We start from the raw sequence: 16804 nt of genomic DNA, 5'->3' as shown, positions 1-16804 counted from the left end.
CTCAGCTTAGAGTACTTGGGCAGCCAGGCAGCTATACCAGCCTCTGCTATCCAAGGGAAGACACTAGAGAAACTGACCAGCCTCAGAAAGAAGGATCACAATACTGATATATTGGGATCCTCAGCACAATGGTCAGGTAACTTCCTCATTACCTTACTGTGGAAGCTGCCAATCAACAAGTCCCACCTATTCACACAGAGCTTCCAGTCTGCTTCTTAGTACTGCATTGCTAAATATGAAGGGCTGCAGAAATTTACCATTTATTTGAAAAAAGACTCCAGAATGAGAGAAACAAAAAGACACAAACAGAAAAATGAACTCAAAGGAAACACAAATCAGAGAACAGTAGAAATTTTTGTACTTAGGTAAGAATGGATACTATACTCATCAAACAAGACTAGGATGTTTTGTTTCAAAAATGGGGAAACAATAAGAGAATAAGACCTCATGGAAATTAAAAACATGACAGCAGAAAAGTTTGTTTATATCACTAAAAGGGCTGGAAATTAAAATTAAAGAAATTTCCCAGAAAGTAGGAAAAAAAGATGCAACAAAAGAAATAAGGAGCTGGAAGATCAATTCATGAAATCCAACATCCAAACAGTTGAGTTCTACAAAGAAAAAGCAAAGAGACAAAGAGAAAGAAATTATTAAAGAAAGAATACAAGAAAAAATTTCCAGCACTGAAGGATACATGTTTCCAGTTTGGAAAGTCTTATCAAGGGCCCAGCAAAATGAATTTAAAAAAAATCTATGTCAAGGTGTATCTTAACAACATTAGGCCGGGCACAGTGGCTCACGCCTGTAATCCTAGCACTCTGGGAGGCCGAGGCCAGTGGATTGTTTGAGCTCAGGAGTTTGAGACCAGCCTGAGCAAGAGTGAGACCCTCTCTCTACTAAAAATGGAAAAAGTTGGCCGGGCATGGTGGTGTGCTCCTGTAGTCCCAGCTACTCGGGAGGCTGAGGCAGGAGGATCGCTTGAACCCAGGAGTTTGAGGTTGCAGTGAGCTATGATGACACCATTGCACTCTACCTAGGGCGACAGAGTGAGGCTTTGTCTCCACAAAAAAAGATTGGAAAAGAAGAGTGGAGGGCTTCAGGAGTTAAATGTTCAGGGAAATAAATGGAACAGATATATTTTCTGATATATTTGATCATGTAGAAAATAGTAAAAAGTAACATAGAGAACTAAGCAAATGAAAAAAATGTTTTAATGTCTCCAGCAAGAAAAATGTGTGCAAGAAGAGGAATGTAATTATAGTATAGTGCTTAGCTTAGCAGTAAACAAGAATTATAAGAACTCTGTAAATTTTTATTTAGTCAAAAATTATATTTTAACTACATTAGGGAAGAGAAATAGGGGCCTAGAATGATGGAAGAGGGCTAAATCCTCATCTTTCATAATAGAAATTCAAAAGGTAATGTCTGAAATTGACAAATCAAAAAGAACAAGTGTAAGCACATTTTTTTTTTTTTTTTTTTGAGACAGAGTCTTACTCTGTGCCCTGGGCTGCTCACAGTAACCTCAAACTCCTGGGCTCAAGCAATCCTCCTGCCTCAGCCTCCCAAATAGCTGGACCTACAAACTTGCTCCACCACACCCGGCTAATTTTTCCATTTTTAGTAGAGATGGGGTCTCACTCTTGCTCAGGCTGGTCTCGAACTCCTGAGCTCAAGCTATCCTCCTGCCGTGACCTCCCAGAGTACTAGGATTACAGGCGTGAGCCACCATGCCTGGCCTATTATCTGACTTTTTAAACAATGTGAGTATATTACTCTGATTTTTTTTTTAACTTTAAAATAATTTTTAAATGTTATATTATCTTCATTTGAATTTCCTTAACTGAAGATTTTGACCATGTGTTTCTTCTATAATGACGGTATATTATTTAACAAACATTAATGAACCTATTAGGTGTCTTGCCCAGCACTGGAGATAAATAAATGAGCAAAAGTAAATCTTTATCCTTAAATAATTCACAGTACAGCTGGGAGAGAAAGACAAGTAATCAAGGAATTATGAAACACATGACAAGTGCTATAAAAGAGAAATATGGAGGGCACTCTGGGAGTAGGAAGGAGGACATGTCTGGCTTTGCCTTGTGTGAGGCAGCTCTGAGCTACATCTTAGAAGAGGATAAGCTCTTCTTAGGGAGAGTTTCCTAGGCAAATGGACTCGATGTGAAAAGGCTTGGAGATGTCAGCGAGTTTCCCTTGTCAAGTCTGGTAAAGCCAGGAGGCAGGATATGTGTGATGTGGGATTTATCTCATCCTTTGTTCAGTTTTATTTGGGTCTAGCCAAGTTTTGTGGCCTTCTGTGGACATTTTAAAATCTCAGAGATGTGTCTGTTCTTAAAATGCAGCTGGGGTCCTGGCTTTGAGGTAGAAATAATGCAAATAACTGTACATGGTGCAGTGTCACAAATGGGAAGGGCAGGAAAACACTGAAGTATTCAAACTCTTTTGATTTGTGTATCCTCTAGTGACCTCAGGGTATCTGATTCACCCTGTGAGAAGGGCAACTGAGTTATAGGAAAAGTCCCTGGCTTTCCAAATTATGAAAACGAGCTTTGTATTCAAGCCTCTGCAAGCAAAAAATAAGCAACATTTAATCATCTTTCAAAATATTATGTCCTAGCCAAGGCACAGCAGCTCCGGCCGGTAGTCCCAGCTACTCCAGAGGTTGGGGCAGGAGGATCACTTGAGCCCAGGCGCTGGAGGCTGCAGTGAACTATGATCATGCCACTGCACTCCAGGCTGGGCAGCAGAGCAAGACCCCATCTCTAAAGGTAAATAAGTACTAGCCCATTTATTCTTTGGTTCCCTTTCCTCCATCGCCCCTGCCACCATCCTAGTTCAGGCCTCAATATCAGACCATTGACTAGTCTACCTAATTACCTTCTCTGCCCCCATTTATTCCATTTCCCCTAGTCACCAGATTGTTCTTTCTAAAACACAGACCTAATCATGTCACTTCCTTGATTAAAACAAAACAAAACAAAAAAAGGCTGGGTACAGTGGCTCACACCTATAATCCCAGCACTTTGGAGGCTGAAGCAGAAAGATTGCTGAAGACCAAGATTGCTTGAGATCAGCCTGGGCAACATAGCAAAAACCCAGCTCTACCAAAAATTTAAAAATTAGCCAGGCATGGCAGGAGGATCCCTTGAGCTCAGGAATTCCAGGCTGCTGTGAGGTATGATGGTGTCATTGCACTCAGCCTGGGCAACAGAGACTCTGTCTCAAAAATAAGAAAGAAAGTAAAAAGAAAAAAACTTCAGTGGCTCCCCACAGTCTATTGGAGCAAGTCCAAACTCCTTTGTCTGGCATTCAAGGTCCTCCATTAACTAGCCCCGAACTACATTACTACATTTCTAACACTCTCCTCCTGTCATTCCTCTCTCAGCCTCTCTCTTCACTTCCCAAAACACACACACACACACACACACAATGTTCTTTCTCTAAATCTCAGCTTCCCTTCCCTGAATGATATTTTTAGAACACAGTGAACTTCCATGTCATCAAACATTTGCATGTGTTTTTCTCTCTTAAATGCCCTTTGGCCCACAAATCTCCCTTCAAGACCCAGTTTAAATGTCCCTGCTTATGGTTAAAAGTATGATGTCTGGTCCACCTGGGTTCAATGTAGGTTTATTAAATGTGTGACCTCGACCAGGTTATCTAAACTCTCTTTGCTTTAATTTCCTCATTTACAAAATGTGGAAAGCAATAGAACCTACTTCATAGGGTTGTCATAAAATAATACATGTAAAACACTTAGAATAATGTCAGGCATCTAATTAGAGCTCAGTGAATGTTAGCTCTGGTTTAAAATAATAATAAATTAATAATGAATAAATAAATAGATAAAACATCCTATTTTCTGGGAAGCTTTTCTCATTTCCCCAAGGAAAATCAATCATTTCTACCAAAAACCTATTCATAGTGTCATACTGCTTATGACATTTACTTTCATATCTCTTCACTTTATACAATTTCTCATGGATAGAATGTGTTCAGCAATTTTGTTTGTTTGTTTTTGTTTTTTTTGGAGACAGGGTCTCACTGTCACCCAAGCTGAAGTGCAGTGTCACAATTATAGTTCATGTAACCTTGACCTCCTGGGCTCAAGCCTCTTCCTGCCTCAGCCCCCCAAGTAGCTAGGATTACAGGCACATGCCACTGAGCCTGGCTAATTTTTTTTTTTTTTTGTAGAAACAGGGTCTCAATATGTTGCCCAGGATGGTCTCAAACTCCTGCCCTCAAGAAATCCTCCTGCCTCAGACTCCCAAAGTGCTAGGATTACAGTCATGAGCCACCATACCCGACCCAAAAATTGTTTTGTAAAAATGAAGTCAGGCTGGGCAGGGTGGCTCACACCTGTAATCCTAACACTCTGGGAGGCTAAGGTGGGTGGATTGCTTGACCTCAGGAGTTCAAGACCAGCCTGAGCAAGAGTGAGACCCCGCCTCTACTGAAAAATAGAAAGAAATTTGGCTGGGCAACTAAAAATATAAAACAAAATTATCCGGGCATACTGGCACACACCTGTAGTCCCAGCTACTTGGGAGGCTGAGGCAGGAGGATCGCTTGAGCTCAGGAGTTTGAGGTTGCTGTGAGCTAAGCTGATGCCACGGCACTCTACCGGGCAACAGAGCGACTCTATCTCAAAAAACAAAAAGAAAAAGAAAAAATGAAATCATATTCACTCTTGAAGCCTTCTAAAGTATAGTTTCAGAGCTATTAGACATGGATTCAAATCCTGTATTAGCTACCTACTACAAGTTATGTGATCTTGGACAGGTGACAAAACCTGTCTGGAGCCTCATTTTCTATATTTATAAGTAGAGATAATATCACTTATCTGATTCATGATTTAGTGATAATTTTGTGTTCAACGTCTGTCATGGTCTTCAGATAAAGCCTAAAACACTTAGCCAGGCACACAAATCTCTCTACACCCTGACCCCTGTCTACCTTTCCAGCTTCATCTCTCCCATTCTCTCTTTTTTAAGAATTGTTTTTATTTTTAATAATTATGGGTACATAATAGTTGTATATCTTTATAGGGTACATGTGATGTTTTGATACAGGCATACAATGTGAATTAATCTTATCAGGGTAATTGGGGTATCCATCACCTCAGGCATTTAACTCTTCTTTGTGTTGGGAACATTCCTATTCCAATTTTAGTTATTTTATCCCCCATTCTCTCTTGTACTTGCTACTTCAACAATTTTGAAATGATTACAATTTCCTAATGTACCAGGCTTTTAAGACTGCATGTACTGTTCATTCTTCCTGAAGTGTCCTTCCCTTCACTTCTACTTACTCGGCTTATTAATTCTCATTAAAATATGTATTGAGTACCTAATTATATATATTCTATGTTTCTCTGATCATTCCACAAACGTCTAGATGCCATCTGAAGTAGTCCAATGTCCTTCAAATACAGTTTGCATTATAACTAAAAATCAGAGTTATTAATATAAAGGCCCATAGAATTCACCTAACCTAGCCTAACACTGCCCAAGCTGGTGAAATAGTTCTAGAGAGAGAAGAGACTGACCCAAGGTTATAGAGTATCTCAGTCATCCACTGCTGGGTAACAAACTACCCCGAAGCTTAGTGGCTTAAACCAACAACGATTTTATTATTTCTCACAATTTTGTGAGTCAGGAATTCAGTCAGGGCCAGGCTAGTCACTTCTTCTGTTCCACCTGAAGTCATCTGGAGTCACTCAATGGCATTCACGTGGCTTGGGCCTGGGCATGAATGGCTAGAAAGCTGGCTTCCTTTGGGCCCCAGGTAGTTTCAATATGACTTCTCCAGCCAAGCACATGGTGGCTCAGGGTTCCAAGAGACAGTGTTCCCTAGAAACAGGAGGTAGAAGTTACCAATCTCTTAATTACTTGCCCTTGGAAACTAGCACAGTGTCACTTCTGTAGTATTCTGTTAGTCAAAGCAGTAACAGAGGCTACCCAAACACACGAGGAGACATAGATGCTCCCTCTCGGTGGTAGGAATATCAAAGAATTTACAGCCACCTTTAATCTGTCACAGTCTTCCCTCTGGCCACAAATTATTTACATTCCTCCCACATGCAAAATACACTCACATCTTCAAAGGACTTACCCAGCAAAACTCAGCCCATTACAACATCAGACTCAGGATCAAGGTTCATGATCTCATCCTCTGAATAAGTTCCAGGCGTGCATGTGGGCTCCTCAGATGTAGTTCCTAGGGTGTAGCTTCTGGAGTATTATTCCTTTCACTGAAGACTTGTGAACGAAAGGAATAAGTGATCTGGTCCTTACACACCTAACTACAATGATGAGAGAGGCATAAGATAACTGCAACACACGCCCCTGTTCACAAGATGGGTGGTGGGCAGTGAAGGCACCTAGCGGTCACTGGCACACAGAAATTCTGAAATCCAGCTAGGCACATGTTGCCACTTCTCTCATTAAGGCCTAGTTTTCCCTGCAAATGATTCTCTGTCACTTTTGCTTCTGCCCTCTGAGTCGTCCTTTCCTTTCTATAAGAAATAGCCCACTTTTATAGCTGAGTAGTTTTCCTAGCCTGCTTTCTGCCCACAGTAGGCTGGAGGTCCAAAAACCTCTTTTTGTTTTGTATTATCTCAGTAGGTTTCAGGCCAAGCTCATGTAATCTTTTTTAAATTTCAGGAGCTTCCTATGTATTAAATTATACTTCATGCCATTAGCAAAACACCACACCCCCAAATCTATTTCAAATATCCTTTCTTTACCTTGGGCCCCTTATGAAGCGGCTGTGGAACCACACCAATAAGATGCTTAGAAACCCTGTTTAGCACAGATGGTCTATGAGGCACAAAATTAAGATCCTTAGAATTTTTTTTCTTTAGAATTGCTTTTGGGGCCAGGTGTGGTGGCTCACACCAGTAATCCCAGTACTTTGGGAGGTCAAGCTTGGCAGGAAGATCACTTCAGGCCAGGAGTTCGAGATCAGCCTGGGCAACATAATAAGACCCCCTCTCTACAAAAATTTAAAAATATTAGCATGGCATGGTGGCATGCACCTATAATTGCAGCTACTCTCAGGAGGCTGAGGCAGGAGGATTGCTTGAGCTCGTGAGTTCAAGGATGCAGTAAAGTATGATTGCACCACTGCACCCACTGCCTGGGTGACATTAGTGCAGTTCCACAGCAAAACCTTGTCTCTAAAAAAAAAAAAAGATTTTGAAAGGATCTGTGGAACACTGTCTTAAATCTTTCTGAGATTTTAAAAGGTTTTACAGTTGCACCCTTGACTTATCTTTGCTCTGTGATCTCATTTTCTGGAAACACCTTGGATTTGATCTTTACCCTAAGGCCATTTCTTTCTTTGAGATCCTAAATACTACCTTGGGCCCTTCTTCCTTTTTTGTTTTTTTTGCTGGCCTTGAACTCCTGGCCTCAAGGTTTCCTCCTGCCCTGGCCTCCCAAAGTGGTGGGATAACAGGTGTGAGCCACCCTGCCATGCCCATTCTTCTAATTTATCATAGACAACTAAGAAAAGCCAACTGATATTAATACTTTATATGTTATGCCTGGAAACTCCTCAGCCAGACCCACAGTTCACTGGGTGCCTCTCTATTTTTCATGTTACCTCAAGGGACAGTGTTGCCAAATTTTTCTCCAGCTTTCAACAGTAATTCCTTGGTGGCGAGTCCTCCCCAACAATCTCCTCCAGGCCCTTCCAGCTTGCACTAACAGACTCAGACTCTTCAAGTCTCCATTGCCCAGTCCCAAAGCCAGTGTTACATGTTTTGGGTTTTTTGTTACAGAAGCGCCTTATTTCCAGGTACCAAATTCTATTCTGGTTATCAGATGTTGCGTAACTATCCCGAAACTTAGTTGCTTTAAAAAAAATCATTATTTCCGTTGATTTTGTGGGTCAATGTTTGGCTTGGATCACCAATTCTAATTCTCCACATGGAGTTAACTGGGGTCAGTTGATGGGATTCAGCTGACAGGTGGGATCCAAGACAGCTTCACTCACATGACAGACACATTGGCAAGGACAATTGAAAGGCTAGGGACTCAGGTAAGCCCTTCTCCTTCTCTTGAAGGCCAGCCTTGGGTAGGCCCTTCTCCCCATCATGTAGTCTCAAAGCTTGTCCATGAAGTCTCTCCAGAAGGAATGTGAGACATCATACATGAGACCTAAGGACTCCAAGAGGCAGTATTCCAAAAGATAGGAAGTGGAAGCTTCCAGTCTTTTAAGGTCTGGGCTTGAAAACTGCCACAGCATCATTTCTGCCCTAGTTTATTCATCAAAGCAGTTATAGAGCCTGCTCAGATTCAAGGGGAAGGGGTTGCTGGGATAGTCAACAGTCTAATAACATTAACAGATATGTTCACAGATAATGCTAGATGCTAATAGAGAGGTGTACTAATTGCTGGGGGGACACAAAAGACGGAGGAAATATCTATAGTGGGGAAAAGAGAGTATCAGGGTCGGCTTTCTAGAGAAATGACTGTAGATCTGAGTGTTAAAAGATGAAGAAAACTTGCTAAGAGAAGAGAATAAAGGACTTTCCAGGCATGGGCCAAGGAGGGGTGGGGTGAGAACATGGTATGTTTGGGAAGCATTAAGGAGTTCACATGATTGGTGTAGACAGTGTGAGGAGTTCAAACTGGTCAGGAATTATTTTAATGTTTTTTCCTGACACAGAGTGCTGTAGGGAGGAAGCGATTGGAGACTTCATTTCAACTTAAAGCTTTCCTCTATGTTTCCACTTGCAACCCACTCCATTTCTTCATTAAATCATGGCAGTAGGATTAGAGGAAGATAAGGTAATTTAGTGTTCTGTCTTTACATCCACCATATAAATTTCTGTCTTTCAACATGTGTGCAAGCCCAGGTAATGGATTGTGTGTGATAGATACTAATCATGCCTTTTCATGTGGGTCTGTGAAGACTGCCCATTGAGCCAGACTCTAGTATTGCTGGAGTAGAGACTGATGTGGTGCTACTAAGAGATTATTTCACTTGCCATCAAACTGCAACACACCAAGTCAGTAGCCTACCCCACTATCTGTAGTAGAACCTCTGCTGTCTTCTGCGATGCCTTTGTGAAAATTATTAATAATAAAAGGTACACCATCTGGGCAGATACAGTCCCATGCCAGGTTTCAGTGGCTTAGAGAGCAGAGTAAGTTCTGAATTTCAGCTGCCAATTGTTTCCTGGGTAGGGCACCTTTGTGACATGTACAAAGTGTGCAGCTCTATATTCTGACCTTGCCTGATTATTAGTGTTCCATTGTTAAATTCAGAATGGAGCCTGTGGACACAGACCTGAGAGGCTATTTTCCATTTCCTTCCCCCCACGTTGCCTGACTCTAAATGTGTTCTGTTACGTTCTGTTCAAACACTAAACAAATCATTCTGCTTCTCTGTGCTTATTTTTCTTTCTCTGAAAGCTCCAAGGACTGATCCTCCCCCCCTTGGAATATACAACCCCATTTGTCAAAAATAAGCTTGGCAAGCATAACATTCTATCCATACCTTCACTCTCTCTCTCTCTTTTTTTTTTAAGAACATGAGCGTTTATTGGTTGATTATTAATTTGGCTTTTTCCATAACTGAACAGTATTGATAAACTACATTAAATCATTAGTATATGATCTATATGGTTCAGTGAACATAATTAGCTATGTTGCAATTTAGGTATACTGGTTTTTTATATTTAAACTTTTATTCCTCCCACTACAGGCAGTGTAGTGGCATCTGTAGCTATAGATCCCAGTGGCATCTTCCAGCCACAGGTCAAGAAGATCCTAGCTATATGTTGTATGACATAAGAGGAGGAAGAATGGTACAAAATTATCACCCTCATTCCAGTGATGTTTGCTCTGTTCACTTCTCCCCTGGAGCTTATTACTTGCTAACAGGCTCAGGCCTTTTTTTTTTTTTTTTTTTAGATTATGAAAGGGGGGGTTGTGAGGAGCATGAGAAGGGTTATTTCCTTGTTGTTGTTGTTTTTTGTTGTTGTTGTTGAGACAAAGTCTCACTCTGCCACCCTAAGTAGAGTGCAATGGCATCATTGTAGTTCACAGCAACCTCAAACTCCTGGTCTCAAGCGATACTCCTGCCTCAGCCTCCCAAGTAGCTAGGACTACAGGCACACCACATGCCTGGCTGATTTTTTTCTATTTTTGGTAGAGATGGGGTATCGCTCTTGCTCAGGCTGGTCTCCAACTCCTGAGCTCAAGCAATCCTCCTGCCTCAGCCTCCCAGGGTGCTAGGATTATAGGCATGAGCCACCTCGCCCAGCTGCTAACAAGCTCTTATAATATGAAAATAAAAGTGATAGACCTACAAGGTGATTGTTTTTACTCTCTTTGTTTTTACTCTCCTATTCTATTTGAGACCTTATTTTTTTTTTACTTGTGTGATTGACTACATATTTTCAAATCTTAATTTTATATTATTTACTGAGCAGATTACTGAGACTATATTAAGAGGTATTCTAGCAAATTATTAAATAAACAGTCAATAGTCTTATTTTTAATGTTAGTTTTTAACATATTTTAGAAATCAACATTTATTATAGTTCTACTAAATTCTATTGTGAAATAAATGTTCACTATCTACTTTTTGTTTTTGCCAAGCATGGTGGCTCATGCCGGTAATCCCAGCATTTTGGGAGGCTGAGACAGGAGGATCACTTGAGGCCAGGAGTTCGAGACCAGCCTGAGCAATACAGCAAGATTCTGTCTCTACAAAAAATAGAAAAATTAGCCAGACATAGTGGCTCACAACTGTAGTCCCACCTACTGGCACGCTGAGGCAGGAAGATCACTTGAGCCCAGGAGTTTGAGGTTACAGTGAACTATCATGACATCATGGCTCTCTAGCCCAGGAAACAGACGACGACCTTGTCTGCAAAAAACATAAAAAGGTTTTTCTTTAAATTGAACAAACCATTTGGAAACAATAATACTAGGAAAGTGGGGGGAACATTGTTAACAACCCTATCTCCTATCAAATAAACCATTTTCATTTCTCCACATTATCTTGGTGACTATTGTCTCCAAGTTCCTAAATTCCAGTTTCTGTCAACATGTATATGTCATTTTTTCACTGTTTTAATGAGAACACATTCCATTTTCTGTATATTTTAATGAATATTATATCCCAAGAGATTTTCATGTTTCATTCATTCATATAGCCAGCAAACATTTGTACAGTTCCTACAATGTGCTAGAATCTATTTTAGATGCTGAGGATTTGGTAGTGAATAAGAAAATGCCCTTGCCCTGTGAACTTAATTCAGTTGAGGAAACATACAATCAACAATTCATATATCGAAAAATGTCAGGTGCTATAGAGAAAAACAAAATAAGGTAAGAGAATAAAGAATGATGTTGTGGAGAGCAACCATTTCAGAAAATACCTCATGGGGTGAATATATGATTACTGCACTAAATCATTTCTCTGTGATTGAACATTCAGATTGTTGTTTTTGAGACTGTCCTTCCGTCAACCTCTTCATATACATAATTTTTCCTTATTTTATTTTTATTTAAAAATTTTCCTTTTGAATAAAGCCCCCACAAAGAGGACTACAGGCAGTTTTGGCTCCAGATTTTTACTGTAGAGCTATTTCTAATCACCATAATTAATTTTTTTAGAGGACTCAATGTTACCAAGAATTCAGATATGTTCTATTTACAGTTTTATTCTAAGTGTATGATGACATTTCTCTCTACTATGCCTTTACCCAAGCTTTCCCTTCTCCCTAAGTCCTCCGTCTGCAGTCTTCCCCAGCTGCTCCCAGTCTTCCTACAAAACTCAAGGGTCATGTTTTCCAAGAAAAATTTTTACGCCCCCAGACCTATGTTTCTCAAACTTTAATGTGCATACAAATCACCTGAGGGTCATGGTAAAATTCATATTCTCACATTTAGTCAGTCTCAGATGGGCCTGAAGTTTTGCATTTTTTTTTTTTTTTTTTTTTTTTTTTGAGACAGGGTCTCACTCTGTAGTCTGGGCTAAACTGTAGTGGTTCACTGCAACCTCAAACTCCTGGTTCAAGTGATCCTCCTGCCACAGCCTCCTGAGTAACTAGGACTACAGGAGCATACCACCACTCCCAGCTAGTTTTTCTATTTTTTGTAGAGACAGGATCTCACTCTGGCTCACGCTGGTCTTGAACTCCTCACCTCAAGCGATCCTCCCGCCTTGGCCTCCTGAAGTGCTAGGATTATAGGCATGAGCCACAGCTCCCGGCTATTTTATTAATATAGTTCTAATAAGCTCCCATGTACTTCAAATAGTATTGATCAATGGACCACACTTTGAGTAGGAAGACCTCAGACGAGAAATTCTCAACCTTTTAATCGTTGAGATTGAAGACCCCAACAAGCTTTTGTTTATGTAAATTATATCTGTTGATATTTATCATATTAGAAATAAAAACTGGGCCGGGCGCAGTGGCTCACGCCTGTAATCCTGGCACTCTGGGAGGCTGAGGCAGGAGGATCACTCGAGGTTGGGAGTTCGAGACCAGCCTGAGCAAGAGCAAGACCCTGTCTCTACTAAAAATAGAAAGAAATGATCTGGACAGCTAAAAATATAAATAGAAAAAATTAGATGGGCAGGGTGGCACATGCCTGTAGTCCTAGCTACTCGGGAGGCTGAGGCAGAAGGATTGCTTAAGCCCAGGAGTTTGAGGTAGCTGTGAGTTTGACGCCACGGCACTCTAGCCCAGGCAACAGAGCAAGAATCTGTCTCAAAAGAAAGAAAGAAAGAAAGAAAGAGAGAGAGAGAGAGAGAGAGAGAGAGAGAGAGAGAGAGAGAGAGAGAGAGAGAAAGAAAGAAAGAAAGAAAGAAAGAAAGAAAGAAAGAAAGAAAGAAAGAAAGAAAGAAAGAAAGAAAGAAAGAAAGAAAGAAAGATAAAAACTGAGGGCCAGGTGTGTTGGCTCACACCTGTAATCCCACCACTTTGGGAGGCTGAGGTAGAAGGATCACTTGAGCCTATGAGTTCAAGACCAGCCTAGGCAACACAGTGAGACTTCATCTCTATAAAGAAACAAAAGAAGAAAGAAATCAAACCTGAGAAATATTAAAAAATTTAATTTGCTTAAAAGTAACAGTATTAAGCTCATTACATGTTAACATAAATATTACATGAAAAATATCTATAAAAATAACTACATTTTCAAAAACAAAAAAAAATTCTACATTTTTGCAATATCTCTTTAATATCTTGCTCTGTAAAAGATTCTGAGGCTGGGCATGCTGGCTCACACCTGTAATTCCAGCACTTTGGGAGGCTGAGGTGGGAGGATCGCTTAAGGCCAAGAGTTTGAGATTAGCCTGAACAACAGAGAGACTGTCATTTCTACAAAATTTTTTAAAAAAATTAGCAGGGCTTGGTGACATGCACCTGTAGTCCTAGCTACTCAGGAGGCTGAGGCAGGAGGATAGCTTGAGCCCAGGAGTGTGAGGTTGCAGTGAGTTATGATGATGCCACTACACTTCAACACAGGTAACACAGTGAGATTCTGTCTCAAAAAAAATAAAAGAAAAAAAAAAGATTCTGCATTCTCATAATCTGCTTCTGCATTCAATCTCTTGTAATAGTCTTGGGTATCATTTTCAGATTTAAACTGTGTTTTATGATTAGGTCACACTCTGGTCTACAGGGCATTTTCCAAGGGCTTCTCTCCAGAACCAGGTTACAAAGAAGGTCACTGAATAGCTACTTCCTTACATGTGGACATGTGGATACATGTTTATGCCAAAGGCATTCAAGATAAGCCTTCTTCCATTCCCTATACCACTGAATAGCCATGTGACATCAGGCAAGTTACTTAATCTCCTTGAAGCCACATTTTTATTTCTGTAAAACAGGACTGTCAACATATGCCTTTCAGGGATCTATGTGTCCAGCTCAGCGTAATAAATGGCAGCTATAATTACAGATACTAAAAATTGTGTTAAAATATTCATATATGATTAGTAATTGATATACACAATATAATACAATAATAGATCCCACTTATTTTCTATTATTACATATATTCCAACTGAATGAAATCAGGGATAGCTTCATGAAGAAAGTGGTATTTAAGGAGCGTTTTAAAGATGCTTCGTTTTAACAGTAGGGAACAGCATGGGCAAAATAGCAGAAGTGGAAAAGCATACTGAAAATTGAGGCTACGGCAAGCAGTGTGATGTGTCTGGAGTATAGATGCCTGGTTGGCAGTGGAATCATATGGGAGATAAAGATGGGACTAAATAGTGCAAAGCCTTAATGCCATGCTAAATTTCTGAATCATGAGTCTACAGATGCTCTCTGATCACATTTTTCACGGCAGTAGTATGGTGAATGGATTGATAGTACAGAGGCAAGGGCTTCATTAGGAAGCTGTTGGAATAGTGCAAAGGAGACAAGGAAAATGACAACAGGGCAAAAAGGCAAACACCTGAAAGTTTCTTCTCAAAGGATCCAATTTCACTGTCTGTTTCAGGCTGGAGAAAGTTCCATCCCAAAGGATCCAACAATGTTGCTGTTTCAGGCAGGAGAATTAAGCAATGATTTTTGGGGATGTGTGAAAGATTCCGATACAAACATGGCATTGGGGATAAACCTATTTAGGTGGGCATTTATTAGTGGGAAGGAAGGCAAGTCCTGAAGAAGAGGCATGAGGCAACAGGCACCCCAAAACATGTGTACCATAGCCATATATCCAGTGGTGTGCTGGTAATGTTTAACTAGGGAAATAATGTATATATGTGTACATAATTTATTATAAATTTTACTGATATAAAGAATGTATAGCACACAATCTATAAATAATTACAAAATATACATACTGTTTGGTATAAATTCCATATAACCAATTGATGCTCACAGAGTGCTTTCATTGATTTCTGCCAAACTCTTGTACCTGTAGCCAGCCTAAGGTTGCAATTGAAGAACAAGGGTAATTATGACATGAATTTTAGTTGATATTTTATTTACATCAACCAGTTAAGACAAAACTAAAACAATGAAGAAGTATGTCAAAACTTCACTCATTTATTAATGAAATGAGCTACATTTCTACTGAATCAGATAATAGTTTTGAAATACTAGAACATTTTCTCATTTTTTTGTGTTATTCTCAATATAATGGCTACAGTTATGACATACTTCTAAGTTTAATCTGTATAACTTTCCCTATCACTTCTTTTTTTTTTTTTTTTGAGACAGAGTCTCGCTTTGTTGCCCGGGCTAGAGTGAGTGCCGTGGCGTCAGCCTAGCTCACAGCAACCTCAAACTCCTGGGCTTAAGCGATCCTACTGCCTCAGCCTCCCGAGTAGCTGGGACTACAGGCATGTGCCACTATGCCCAGATAATTTTTTCTATATATATTTTAGTTGGCCAGATCATTTCTTTGTATTTTTAGTAGAGACGGGGGTCTCGCTCTTGCTCAGGCTGGTCTCGAACTCCTGACCTCAAGTGATCCACCTGCCTCGGCCTCCCAGAGTGCTAGGATTACAGGCGTGAGCCACCATGCCCGGCCTCCCTATCACTTCTTAAGTGTAGACAATCAACAAAACAATAAATCAGCAAGCTGGTCTGAAGGTAGAGAGTTATCTCTATTGATGGTTCACAGTCAGTTACAGAGCTTGCTCCTTGTTCTCTTTCCCCCCTTCTCACTATTGCAGTTGACTAGTCTTAAAGCAAAAACAACAAAAAAATCAAATCCTGCTTTGTAGCACTTGCTGATTTCCAAGGTATGAATATTCCCACCGTAGCCAATTTCAAGCTACCAATTTGGCATGACTAAACGCAGAATTAGGAAGCAATGCTCAGCAGCCCATCATTATAAAGTATTTCTACCACATAGATACTACAGAGGTAAATAACTTCAATAACATAGATAACAGTAAAATGTAGTAAAATAATTAAGAAGTGGTGAGTTTTGTGCATTTATTATCTTCATTTTTAATATACTTATTTAGCTGTAAGTTTATACAATTTAATTTTTAGTAAGGTTGTGTTTAACAACTGGATCACATAATTCTGAAATTTTAACAATTGGCTCTTATAAGCTAGTATGAAGTACATCTTTAGTACATCTCTGCTTATATCTTACATCGTCTGTAATATGGGGATATTAGTAGTGTCCATTTCATAGTTGTCAGGGTTGAAAGACAGATACAATTTTTATTATAGTAATCTTATTCATTATTATCAAGACCATTTGTATAATTTTTTAAAACTATGATTAAATTGTAGCTGGTATGTTATTTATCTCTAAGGAAATAATGATCAATAAACATCTACCTTTCCTAAAATATCATTTTTACACCTCTTCTTCACATGTGTGACTGACTTGCTGTTCCTTACTATGTCCCTGTTACAGAATCATACTCTCTGTGGTTACTTAGAAAGTGATTCATAACTGATTTGAATTTCTACCAAATGAGAGGGGAACAGATATTTCAATATTGTTCCCCAACTTAGGCAGTAGGGCTGAGTTCAGGGGAATATGCAACAGTTGTTCCCCCCCCAGACCCAGGAGGTGTAAAGCTGTACCTTTATGATGTGGTGATGCTTGTGGGAGCAAAGTGGGAAAAAAATGGAACAAAGATAAAGGTCTCAATTGTAGGCTGGGTGTGGTGGCTAATGCCTGTAATCCCAGCACTCTGGGAGGCTGAGGCGGGAGGATTGCTTGAGGTCAGGAGTTCAAGACCAGCCTGAGCAAGAGCAAGACCCCATCTCTACTAAAAATAGAAAAAAATTAGCTACACAACTAAAAGTAGAAAAAAAAATTAGCCG

General features: G+C 40.0%; 1 long non-coding RNA gene across 2 annotated transcripts; it reads right to left on the bottom strand.

Moving 5' to 3' along the window:
• Positions 1-5682: 5682 nt before the first annotated feature.
• LOC123635665 lies at positions 5683-14916 on the bottom strand. Of its 2 annotated transcripts, none has more exons than XR_006734183.1 (3): positions 14851-14916; positions 6136-6325; positions 5683-5873 (listed from the first exon to the last, which is right to left on the bottom strand). It is a non-coding gene; the product is annotated as an uncharacterized LOC123635665 (long non-coding RNA). The 2 variants fall into 2 exon arrangements; XR_006734184.1 differs by lacking the exon at positions 14851-14916 and adding an exon at positions 10800-10823.
• Between the last annotated feature and the right edge of the window lie 1888 nt (positions 14917-16804).

The sequence above is a fragment of the Lemur catta genome, chromosome 3 (assembly GCF_020740605.2).
Source record: "Lemur catta isolate mLemCat1 chromosome 3, mLemCat1.pri, whole genome shotgun sequence".
Taxonomy (NCBI): Eukaryota; Metazoa; Chordata; class Mammalia; order Primates; family Lemuridae; genus Lemur; species Lemur catta.
This window is presented reverse-complemented; position numbering and strand designations above follow the sequence as displayed.